The 13,859-nt window shown below is 36.9% G+C and overlaps 1 protein-coding gene across 6 annotated transcripts in view; it reads right to left on the reverse strand.

The window, feature by feature from the left end:
• The window catches only part of COBL (cordon-bleu WH2 repeat protein), a 166,593-nt gene that overhangs the window by 77,538 nt on the left and 75,196 nt on the right, over positions 1-13,859 (reverse strand). The gene's annotated exons all lie outside the window — the stretch shown is intronic.

Raw genomic sequence — 13,859 nt, forward strand, 5'->3', positions numbered from 1 at the left:
ATATAAGTTCCATCAAGACACATAATTACAGTTATCCAAATGCATTTGCAGTTGTATTTAAATCACAAGTAATACACATTTCTGAAAGGAAGATTTAATCTTAAATGAGAACACTGTATTAATCACATGCTGTCTGTGTCCCAGGCTTGTCTATTTTATTATCAGTCTGCTGATTTACCTGAGTCTTCTCTGTAGATTTATGCAAGAGAAACTCTGCTACCATCAAACTGGTTCCGATTTCCATGCACAATCAAGCATAATCATTTACAATCTACTGAAAACAACCATTTAACCTGGTCAAAAAGAGGTCCTACTGACAGGCACCACTCTGGATTTTGACAGGCCCAGACAAAAGGAGAAGCAGAAACTATTTCAATAATTCCTTAATGTTAAAAATTACTTCATTCTCATTGAAAACTTAATAAAACCAATGGAAAAATTTTCACTGATTTCAGATCAAGGCCTTAATATATTTCTATATTAATATACAAACAGAAATATATGCAGTCATATAGCAGTAAACCTACAAATAGGGAAGACTAGGAAACACGATTGCTTGAAAATGTACATTTTAAATTTAGCTTTCACACTTAAATTCAACATAATTAATTTCCTGAATCTGCCAATAAAGGTCTTGCAAAAACTTTTCCCTCAAAAACTGTGAGTCACCTTTTGCTATTTTTAATTGAGAAGTTTCCATATTAAATTGAAGATTTTACTTTTTAATTAAGTTATGAGACGGTCACTTCTTCTCAGAAATGGCTTCTATGAAATCACCACTGATACCAATCCACTGTGAGCTGGAGCAGGATACCTATTCTGGAAGCACAGACTGATGACCATGGTTGATAATGCTGTTTTTATCACAACAGAATATACTACCACACTTGCAAAACTCACCCATTGAGGACATAAAGCTCTCAGGCGGAATTTTGTCCAAGACCGCAGAATACACACTGGCAGAAACTAAAGGCCACCACAATCCCTTCACTTTCCAAATAAAAGGTAGTTCTTTGAACCTAAGCTCCCCAATCTGGAAAGTGCTGGAAAATGCTTTGCCTCAATTGTATGGCTGCCTCGTTGTTGTGATGGATATTTGGATTTCCGTAGGAGTGTAACTTGCAGTGGAATTTAACTCGTGACATGGCATGATAATTCCTTTCCACAAGTGCCAAGAGCAATCTTAGGTAAAAATTAAAACATGGACAGCAAGCTCAAAAAGACAAATCATTTAATTTTCGGACTGTTGAGGAAGCACTGATGAAGCATAAAGAGCTAAAAAATACAGCAATGCAAAAATATGTATGTAATGCAGGTTCCTGACTGCCTGGTAAAGTTTGATGTTCTATAGATTTCTGTGAAAGCAACTGAAAATGCTAAATGGAGATAGCAAACTGATTTGTGTCTTGTCCTGCATTTACTACCCATGTGATAACTATCACTGACTTGAAACTATCAACTTTTATGTTGCACGCTGCACAGCAGACTTAACCCTTGAAATCGTATATTTAGTACAAACAGGGGCATGCTACTGGTCTTCTCTGACTGAGTAGAGTTTTACTGAAGGATTAAAGCAGGATTTCCCACCTCTTTTCATTATGAACTGAACAGGATCAATAGCTTCTTCACCTTTCTAGCAGATCAAGAAAAAGGCTCGAAGTGGAAGGTGGGGTTTAAAAGATTAGGTGTAATCTTACAGAAATATACTCTTTTATTGGCCCTATATCTTTAGCAGTGGAAAAAAATAATGATCTCATCTGTAACCTACAAGTTTTAAGTAATTCTCAGTGCATATTGTACTTGGTTCTATCAAATAAAGTTTGTTTACTCCTAAGGAAATGTCAGAGTTCACAGGGTGAAATATAAAGTAGTCTCCTCTTTTCACATATTTATAAAATGACTGAACAAAAGAATTTTTAAGTGTATTCCATGGGTATGCTTTTGCAACTATTTTAATTCTTTGATTTTCCTTGCTGAATAACAAGGTTGAGAAGTTTTGTTAAGAGGTTTCAGATACATATAAACAATAAAAAACTCCTAAGACTTCCCTCCCAGCGTTACTAGTACAGAGTACCGATAAGAAGACAGGGTGTATCCAGTTTTAGATTAATATCCTATTCAATTCTACCTCAAGGTCTTGTGGCTAAAGAGCTCTCAGAATTCTTTTCGAGGCAACAGATGACTGTGAAGGAATATAGTGATGAAACAACTAAACATTTTAAAGCTGTTTTTGTTTAAAGCTTGATTTTCTAAACGATAGTACAGGAAAAAAATGTAATACATGACACTATAAATAGTTTCATAATAAAAACACTTTAATGAAAGAAAAAAATAAAAACCTTGTAATAAATCTGTTTGTTTTCTTTTCTAAGTCCAACCTTTATATCAAGTCCATTATTTACTGAGTGAGCATTTCAAGAATGCTCATGTTAAGACTCTTCCCCTAAAACAAAATCTCGCTATGGCTTCCAGGGGAATGGAATGAGGACAACTTCAAAGTAGTTTTGAAAGCCCCATCATTCAGCAAGGAGAGCTTTGTCTAACCGGAAGCAGACCTTCAAGCTCTCCCATGTGTAGAGTCCTTTTCATTAGCTTTAAGAGAAAAAAAAAACGTTGGACACAAACCACTGACACAAGTGTTTTTGGCATGACTCGTCTTTTGTTGTAAACCTGATCTGGAGAGGACAACGCCTTACACAGCTTTTATATTTTATATTGTGTTAGATGCAGTGCAAGCCTCTTCCAAATCAATGGATTTGGAGTACTGGTTTCAGGCAAGTTAGCAAAGCAACTATTAAGAGCATACAACATTCATTACGCAAACTTGCAGGGACCTGATATGTACATGCCATTTACCATCCCTCATTTCTTCTTGTTTTAATTTGTTATCAATGGATTGATTTCAGTGGAATTACCAAATTGCAGCAATGTAAGTGATAGTTTTCCAACTTGTAAAATCATAGTCTTGGTAGACCACTGGTGTTAGAGCACTTTGCTTGCAGTTCAAACAAAAATTAAGTAAGGCAGACTAGCAAGAGAAAAGAAATAGTTTCTTTTTTTTTTTCCTGAATTAAGCCAAAGCAAGCCCACCACGAACACAGATACACCAGCATAGGTCAGCAGACAAGTTAGACTCTATATGAGCAAGGGTCTTGAATATATACTGAATCACAACCATGGTTCACAACACGGACTAAAGTCCATTTCAATTCCATGAAGTAGATGTTGGAAGGAGGCAAGAATCAGCTGCAGAATCTACATATGGTGCCGTCAGGTTTCACAGATCCATTGTTTCATGTTACACTTGCCAGCTATTTTTTTCTGCTCTCATTAAACTTCTGAAACCTAAAGAACTTCCTTTTTTTTTAATGTACAAGATGTTTCTTTGGGGATAAGCAGTTTAATCTTTAGGATTTTTTCCTACTAGTTCTTCTAGTTGAAAATTAGCTTTCAAAGACTTTTTGGAAGGGCAAAGAGGAGCTGTTAAAAACACAGAAGTATGAAGGCTCAGAGTAACCTGGTGACTTAGGCACAGCAGTCCCATTTTCAAAGACATTGAGAAGTCAACTTTCCACAAGACTACCAAAGTCCATAGCCTGCTGAACTCAACACAAGCTGGATTAAGAGCCTAAAGCAGAGGCCAGTCTGTGTTCCAAGGTCATCAGCCTAGAATGCAATTATAAAACATCTTTTGCAAACTACTCCCTTTTCAAGGATGAACAGAAGCTCTGATATCTTATGGATACTTCTGAAAATTTTAATTTTAATATCAATAAAATAATGTAAGATTATCTATTAAAAATATAACTGTACTGCTGTGAGAATTCCATTTTACAAAAATAGATGCGTATAAAAATGGAAGTCAGCTTATGTTTCTTTTCAAAGATATCCCTCATATATACTCTCCTACCCAAAGCCCTGTTATTAGCATTTCCTTGATTTTCTGATGACACTAAGTGGCATTTAAAGGTCAGCAAGGAAGAGACTGCAGCTTGCCTGTGAGAGTGATCTGACTTCCCGTTCCCTGTCTACATCGGTCAATAAAAATTTTTCAAAATGTCAAGTTCTTTTCTTGTGAGGTTGCTACAGCCAGGCCTTTTCTTCCGCAGCTCTTTGCCAAAACTCACATATTTAAGCTCCCAGTCTTGTTATGCAATTTCCTTCTGAGAAATTTTTAAATCAAAGGTAATCAATTGAGCTGTTTTTAAGCACTCAAAGTACCAGATGTATCAGCAAAAAAGGGTTTTATTTTCTCCAAAACAGAGACAAAAAATAAGAGTAAAAGTATCATAAAGGAAATATTTTTTTTTGCAAGTGTACCATGGGTAAATACGAAAGGTAAGATTTAGAGCAGGCAGATAAATCCATCTACCCAGTGACAGCAAGAATATTAATGCCTGTTGGGCATTTAAACTCCATTAATGCAAACTCTTATTGATTTGCTGAATGACACCAGAACTGATTACAATTGGCCATTTAAAATGCCAGACAGGTTATGTCAGGCCTACTGCACAAATTAAAGTTGGAGGCTGCTTTTCTTGACATGATACTGAAATTCCTTATACTAGCACTAAATTTGACAACACCAAAACTGAATTAATCCAAGCTCCTGCTTCAAAACCAAAGCATAATACTGTGGTCATGAGACTGCTTAGAGACATAGTTTAAAAAACAAAACAAAACAAAACAAACCAAACCAAATTGTGACTACTCAGATTTTCCTTATTTTCCGTTTTAATCAGCACACTGAATACAGTTTGGTTTATGTACTCCCTGAAGCACTTGGGATTATGGTACTTGCATACAGTCAGCAGTCAGAAAGGAAAAGTTAACCTTTTCTTGCTCTGAACTAAAAAAAATAAATGCATTTTTATGCAATTTACTTTATGTTGCTTTATTATCTCATTGCCTTTTGCTATTGGTGAGAAATGATCTGGCCACCCATCACAATATTAAAAGAGAAGCAACTATTTCATTTCCACAGCAGTAACTCGTACAGGCAGTACCACATTGATTTTGTATGTCTGGCAAAGAGGCTTTCAAGGTCTTACTGTAAAAGTTTTCAGTTATACTTTGAAGTCTGTACAACTACAATTCTATCTTATGCTTGTATAAGTCTATTTTAGTATCTAGCTAGCAATTCCAGATCTTGTGGTCAGAACCCATTTGGTGGACACCAGAACTTACACAGTCAGAATTAGAAATGCCTGAGAATGTTCTCTCCTGTGCCCCTGACGTCCCTCACCGCGGCATCTACATCCCTCTCGTTTAGCACAGTTTGTTGATCAGAAAACCTAGCAATGCTAGGTGCAAGGAGGCCACCTCCTTTACAAAGTCATCTACTTTATCTCCCAGCACTACAGTAGCATGACCAGCCTGTTCCTGCAGAGTTTACTAAAACCTTCCTGTGATACAGGTCCACACCATCTGCAATTATGCTGTTTTATTGCTTAAGCTACCCTTATCATTAGAATTTTTTTTCCTTGTACCTTAACTATAATTTCCCTTCCTACAAGTTTAACTAGTTACTTCTTGTCCTCACTGAGGTACGGTCATGTGATGTAAAGTATCGCTCTGTCTCTACAGCTAGGAGCGCAACCTTGCTTTCCAGCTACAACTGATTTATGTTCACTTTGCACCTCCTATGGCGTCCAACCTCTTTCCCAACAGAAAAGCTGAAGAACAACCATCCAAGCAAGGGAACTGGAAAAGTGGAAGCCTCCAGGAGAAAAGTTTTCCGAAACAGGCCGAGAGGCTTAGATTCACTATGAATTTCTAAGTAAGAAACAAGTGCGGGTATTAACTCAAGCCCTGTGCACTACACTGAGGACAAAGAGGGTTCCCAACCAGAGAGAGTTTCCAAGAATCTTCTTTAGTTTTTGTTATACTTCTTGTGTGTGAAGCAATATTCAAAACTCATTTTTCACTTGAAAATCAGATGGATACTGAATGAAAATGGCAAAAATTGTGAAGTTGATTACTTTTTTTATGAACAGTCAAATATTTTACTTTGATGTTTAGGAATATGAACTTTTTACTCAAATCATTAATAGGTTAGAAAACATGGATTAGGAATACATGCATTCCAGTTAAACATGAACATGTCTGTTAATTCTTGGAAATATAAAGAATCAGATGCAGTCAAACCAAGCCTAACTGCTAATATCAATATCACCTACTACTACCACCTCCCTCAATGTTCAGCCAGTTTGAGATCACAGACTGAGTTCTCCAAAAGTGAATAAACTACCTTGGCGCATATAGAGCAGTGGAATACAGACCTATGAATTTAACAATGTATATATAATACTGAAGCAACTCAGAGATTGATGAATCATTCATACTTTTTCAAGATTTTATGATAGATGTGGTTCCTCAATGCTTTGAGAATAGAAGCTTTTGAATCACCTCTGGTCATTTAAAAGTCAATGTATTTCCTCTAAATAATTTCTCCCATTTCCATGTTTCACTCTTCAGATTTTCCAAAGTCACACTACTCTTCATGCTTAACAAAACCTTTGTCTATTACTGCTACCCAAAATCACTCATGTCCATCTGAGGAAGTGTTCCCGGTAGAACAAAGACGACAGTCATAGTATGAAGGGAAATGGATGCAATGATTTTTTTTTCCATCACAGCAATACATGCAGAAAAGGGAAGACGAGCTAACTTGATTTACATCTCCGTGCTTGTATCATCTCTTTTGTTTAAGTGACTGTGCTTCAAATAAATTCATGTTTTTTTAAAAAAGTAGCATGTCAACAGAATTAGCAAAAATAACCTCTCTTCACAGGAGAGGGTAGACACCACCTTTTCTGAATGGTGGGACAAAGGAAAAGAAGGCAGAGCCATGACAGAACAACTCAGGAGGTGGGAGCAGGCAGCAAGCTGCCTGCTGCTAATGAGAAGATGGAAGTGTATAAATCAGTGTTTGGAAGGCACACATAAATCATTTTTGTTCTCTCCTATCAATCTGGACACTGAAGTCATTGCAGTAACCAGCAAGCACATATCCTGTGGACCTCGTGAATCAGAACTGAGGAAACTTGTTAAAAAGAAGAGAAACATATCTTCTTAGATTCAGAGCTGTTAGCATTGACAAGTCAGCCTCAATTCAATGTAGTGAAAATACACTTGCTACAAATCCTTCCAATGCATAATTTGTTTAATTTCTGTCACTGTGTGTCCTGTGAAGGATGAAAAATTGTTTTGCTGAAATCTGAAGCTATTTAGCCACAAATGAAAGAAACTTAGGCTGCTAAACATTCCTTTCTAAACAAATGTGATCAGCAAAGCAAGTAGGTATATGTTCAAAAAAGCAAACTTCAGCTCATAACCACACAAGCCGATACATTTTCCACTTAATATTCCAGATAATATTCCACTTAAGATTCTGTCTTCCACCAGATTCTCAATATCCAGAAATACAGCTAAAAAGCTATAAAACATAAAATTATTAGAAGATATTTCAACATTGGTATAAATCCAATGACATCCATGAACAGCCACAAGCTTCAGCACATGCGCATTACACGTATCTTTGTAAGTGGATATACTAAAGTCACCATGTCTAAAAAAAAAAACAAAACATGTCCAGACCCTTAAAATGACACATTAAGGTGCCAGGCATCACAGAGAAATCACAGACATATATGCACAAGTTTCCAGAACATGCCAACTTTCTTCATGCCCTTGCGCTATGCACCTGATACCATCAGGCTAAAGGACAGCACACAAAGCATGTGCAACACAATCTGCAGTGAATTACAAAGTCAGGTTGAACCGCAGGTGACAGTCTGGGATGCTGGCAGATGCTTAGGGTAAGGTTTGTTTGCATTTCATACAAGTGTAAAATGATTTATCTTGACTTTCAGAACCATGTGGACAACTTTGTGTCTCATCTGCTAGAATGTTGTCTTCTTCGGTGTCCCCTCCCCCCCGGCTTCTTTTTTTAATATCAGTTTGGCAAAATATCAGAATCAATTTTTATACAAAATGCACCCTCTCAGAGCTGATTTACATCTTCCTAGTTAAACGGCTAAAAACTTATCTTCCACAAGTCCAACTCTCTTTGTCACAATGCAATGTCAAAATGTGTCAGTCTGTTAAAAAAAGACCGCATTTTGAAAACAGATTTTTCATAACCGTCAAAAATAAAAATATGTAAAGGCAATATGGGGAGAAAGATTAAATTAAAAATATTCCCAAAAGGGAATGGCTGACAAAAAATGGGCAGTCAGCAAATTCAGCTACTCACATCACTTATAATTTTTTGGAGAGCTAAGTGCATACATGCTAAGTAAGTGTATCATTACCTGATAGTGCAATAGATAGATGACAAAGAAAAAAACAGAAGAGCTAATCTACAAAGAAAAGGAAAGGGTTATCTATTTGAGATTAAAGTCTCATCAAATGGGGACAGAAGATGCGCTTTTAGTGAGAGACGTGCAGGGAGTTCAGTGAATTATAAAAGGAAATGGGAAAAAACGTGGAAAACACTACAAGTCCCTCTCGGTTATTTGTCCAAGCGGTACAAAAGCAGATGAGAAAGAAGTGGGAATAAACACAGGAAGAAGTGAGGAGAGAACAAAAACACAGTCGTCATGGCGAAAAATGAAGTGAATATGTTCACCAGATTTGATCAGAGAGGAAGTTCTTGCAGAAATTCAAAGATAAAAATCTGGAAAAGGAGAGGAGCAAAGCAAAAAGCAGAAGACTTGAGTGAATGTGACAATAGAATACTGGCTCATATTCTGGGGAAGAAACAATGAACTAAGGAGACTCTGCAGGACAGAAACCATATTCTGCAAGAAAACCCAATGATTACTCACATGTTAGCCCAGAAAGATGGTGATGTTAATGCTCACTCCTTAACATGAAGACAGAGGGGGAAAAGTCACATGAACAGAACTCAAACTGGTAAAGATTCAGTACTGAAAAGAAAGGGAATTAATATATAGATTTGTGAATGTGTAATAAATATTTCTGTGGTAGGGATTTAATGCATACAAAGACATGGAATGAGGCAGAACGGAAGAAAACAACCAAAGAAACATCTTAAAACCTACCAATAGAGGTGTAAAAGCCAGTGACAGACGCTAATGGAAAAATACATTTTAAAGAAACAAGAAGAAAGAATTACAGAGGAAAATTCACATGTACTCTAAAATTCAGTCCAATCCCAGTACATAAAGAAGATAGGAAAATATCAAGCCAGAAGGAAAACAAGAGAAGAACATTTGAAAAGAGGCCATTTACACTTGGCCTTCGAAGGCCATTAGCAGATCTAGTGAGAGCAATCTTGGAAGACTGAGGATGGAAAAAGCAAAATTTTTTTAAGTCTGGTTTATTATTTCACTTACACTTTTGCACTATGTGAAAACAGATTAGCTCAATCAAATAGTGTTGAACAACCAAGCCGAAAAACAAAATCTCTTTATTAATGGTCTGGCAACAGGCTTCAGGAAACAGGGAGTTCAAAAGGTCAAAGACCAACAACAGCAAAAAAGACATTTTCATAATTTCCACTGGTGTTAAGCATTCATCAATCATAAATAACCACAAAAAGGATCAGAGGTCTTGAGCTAAATGAATTCATCATTGCAATAGGAGTTTATTTTCTCTAGGCTTACTAATTCTTTTAAATCAATCAATGTGTTTGGTTCATGGAAGACAGGAGTTGTTATATTTGCGAAATATATGTCCTTCTGAAATTCAAAATATTTTGAAAAACTACTGAGAAGAACTGCTACTGCAATAAATTATTTTAACATACAGGAACTATCTAACCACTAGAGTTGATCATCTTCAATATATTTTCATTGTAGATATGCCAATTTATGCTGGAGGAGGAGACGGAAACTTCGCATAAAACATACAATTTTAAAAATATCCTCTCTAATGTCTGTATAGCCAATTTTTATGGGGACCAGAATTATGAATGGACTAGTTCCTGGCATGAGTTTTTTGGGTGTGTATTTGTTTGGTTTTGAAGAAATATTTCTAGTTTTTACTGAAAGTATTTTTATTCCAGTTAAATTAAGAAGTGTTTCTCCTGCATTTTAATGGAAGTGGTGTCCTTAGGCAAGTTTTCCAGAGACAAGAAACATTAATGATCAATTCTCATTATCTTTCAGTGACTGATGAAATTCTGACACATATGACTTTCGTTCTCTGAAAATCTCTACTTATTATAGCTGCTGATGAATGAAGAAAATCTGTACTGCAATTGAAAGCCAAATTTTCACCAAGATCTGCAGAACTTCTCTAAAGTCAAAGCAGTTGCTCTGATTTACTCAAGCTCAGGGAACTGACTTCTAGCTCCAGTACCTATAATCGAATTCCCACACAAATACTTTGTTAATTTAGAATGAAGTTGTGCAACTCCTTTTTCCTTTGAAGTCTATGGTAACTGTAGGTGTTTAGCTAGAGGGAGACAAATAAAATCATCCAAACTGTCAAAGCAAATTTTCAAAAAGGAAGCATTACACTTTTTAATGATAAAACACTGCCAAAAATACTACTGAAAAAACAACTGCAACCTCTGAAGATTTTAGAACTTATATTAGAAGAACAAATCAGCTTTTGAACTCTGAAATTAGTGCAAATCTTAACACAAATCCTAATTACAGAGTCACTAAGAGGATTGTAGCAACGCGAATCAGAAATCAACAGTCAGGAATTTTACTGTTTCAATTAGCTCTTTCAGATGTCTGGATGCGCACGTGTGTGTGTGTACATAACTTGTGTGTGTACATACATGTATCTACATACAAACACAAGTACGCATATAAACACAAAACTTATTACTTCCATTAGCTCTTTCAGGCATCTGTATGCACGTTTGTGCGTGTAGGTACACATACTTACACACACTGAGTACAGCAGTCTGAGTATGAAACCCTAAGGGGTGGCCTAAGTGAGCCCCCAAACTGTATCTACAGCTTCCATGCTGAGAATTTCTGCCAGCAAGTAATGGCACTGAAGCAGAACAGTCTTTTAAGGAGATATGACAGCTTGCTGCAGTAGACAAAACCAAAGAAACTCACACGCATCATGCTCATAGCTTGATGCTCAGGTACTGATGTCAGCCAACCATTTTGAATTGTAAGAATTCTAACAGCTGAATATTTGTCCCAGACCAACATCAGTGGTCAGGAGTACAGGGGTGAAGAGAAGGTTTAGAGGCAACACTCTCCTGCTGGACAATGTACAGAACACATCCAGGTGTCATACACATCCGTCTTCTGTTTCATAATACTACAGAAAGTAAGCTTGTCCCATCAAAGGAGACGAACAACTTTGATAGAAAATACATCTGCTTATACTCCTAAGAAGCCACAAGCAAATTCATTTCAGGATCTGAATCTTGCAAGAGCATGAAATTCAGATCTAAGCTTCCCCTCCATCCTGGAAGATTCTCCAAAGGCTATTCTCTTTGGAGAATAATCCATATCCTGAACATGCTGGCAAAAATCACGCAAGTTCAAGAACTGGGCAGGGAAGAACAGGTTAAGAATAAAGAAGCAGACTCCCCTTTGAATTTTATTAGGATTACATTCAAACCTTATTTCAAACATCCGTGGCCTTTTATTTTTTTCCTATTGTGAGCACTTATTATTATCCTTTTAACGCTGACTTTGTGTACGTCAGTCCACCTTCTAAATAAAAGTGAGGCGAGAATATAGGATACTGCAAAGTGACTGGAAGTTCAGCTGTACTGGAGCCCAAGCTACTTCAGCCTTTTCCCACTTCATATATATATTTTTTTATTTTCATATTTTATCTTCCTTTGCTGTATACTATAGCCAACTAAGTTTCTGCAAATCTAAAAATTCAGTGTCCTTATGACACCAGAGCTTGACTTGTGAATGTTTGTTATTCCTAAGAAACTAATTTTCCACTGTGTATCACCTTGTTTCCTTTGTGAATTTAGTGTGAAATACTAAATCACAGCTCTCTGATATATTTATTCCCGCTGACTGGAGTATTCCAATCTATTGCAGTGCACTCCCCACTGAGGAGCTATGGCAGAAATTTCAAGCTCAGTCTCAAATTTAACTGACACTGAAGCTAAAAACTGTGGAAATAATAGATACAACACATACCTACACTTGGACTTTCACTGGCACAATTACATCTTAAACAGGGCAAGCAGTGCTGAGAATTCTGTTTACTTCTCTGGGTATGCGCTGCTTTAGATAACAAAGAAAAACCTGCTCTCGCAACAAATTATTGGTCGGTGAAAGCCACTCCCTTCCTTTGCCACTGTTTGCAATTCATCTTCTACAAGACTTAACATGTTTACTTTGGGGTTTTCTCCTTCCCCAGTGAGAAAACGTTCTATAAATTAAGCAACTTCAAGGGGTTTATCTGTGTCAATTCTCCATCAAAAAGGAACGAAGGTCTTACATTTTCAAAGACGACAGTGAAAGTGTCAGAAGATCTTTGTCCATGCAAAAGAGAACCTAAAGTAGCACAAGAAAGAATGATTTTTAAGTGGCCTAGTATAGATAATGGCTAACAACTCATAAAGGACGTGGTCCAAAGCCAGTTGAAACCAGCAGGAATTTTTCCCACTGGCTCTAGTGAGCTCTGCATCAAGTCTCCGATGGTGACTCTAACTTTACAATGCCAAAAGACAGTAATGCTCTAAACTGTGCTGCCTCTGTCATTTCTCCAGGACATCTTTTTCTTCAGTATACTTTCAAACTCAATTAAAGTGACAACACCAGCACAGAAAGCATAGCTCTGATTTTTTAAACATAAAATTTGGCTCCAGGTATCCATACTTTAGCCTCTACTGCTAAAGAAATGAAGAAAGTAAAGCACCTCCAACAAAACACATGGGAATCCGATCACAACCAATAGGCAAGGAGTTGTTTTAAAAGCATGATCAAAACACAAGTTAAAAACCAAAATCCAAAAACCCCAATGCATGATCAAACACCCTGATGTATAGCCGAGTTGTGTAACCACTTGGCGAGGGTTTAAAAAAACAAAACGTAACTCCCCTCAGATGATGTTAAACAGCACATGAACACTTCTACAAAGCTAACAGACCCTACAGTGCTTTCACCCTTGGCATGATGCTTTCTTTTGATATAACATTCAGCCATAGGAAATTAAAAGTAGAACAATATATTAAGACAGTTCACAATCCAAAGCAAAAACGTTAAGTCTCAAAGCGCTGCTTTCCATAGAGGATGAAGTGGATTTTTTCTTAATTCAAACAGGTTGCGTAGAATATTTTCTCCCAAAACCCTTTTTATTTTTCCTTTTTTGAGGGGGGAAGGTATCAACAACTTTGGCAATGAAAGTTGTTTTTAATTAATTACTAGTTAATGACTTTGACTAACTCGTGCAATTGCCAGTATTTTTAGTTGATATTGTCTTTCTGACCTGTAACCCTTAAACTAGAACAAGGACCTTGTTTAACGTTTGTTAAATTTAGACAGTGCCGCTATCCACTATTACCTCCCTCCCACCACTGCTATGCTAATCTCCCATGCCAGCTGCTCAAATGTTTACATTTGAAGGGCTTTCTCTGTGCAGAAATGGTCTCTGCACAGTATCTCTCATCTGTATGTTTGCCAGAATCAAGGCAAGAAAAGCCTTGCTGCTGGAATTCTTGATTAATAAATAGTCTTAAATGTTTCTTCTTCCCCTCCCCCTTCTGCCAAATCCATTGCCATTAGGTTTTTACAAGGCAAACCTCCACAGTGCACTTTACTGGCCTGACTCTTGTCCTGTGCAAACAACACTAAATCAGAACAAGCTCCATTTAGAGTCAATGAAATCACATCTCTGTGCTGAAACTGGGAGAGATCAAAATCAAGATGCGTACCCGAGCATTTGCT

Source organism: Nyctibius grandis, chromosome 3, assembly GCF_013368605.1.
Source record: "Nyctibius grandis isolate bNycGra1 chromosome 3, bNycGra1.pri, whole genome shotgun sequence".
Taxonomy (NCBI): Eukaryota; Metazoa; Chordata; class Aves; order Nyctibiiformes; family Nyctibiidae; genus Nyctibius; species Nyctibius grandis.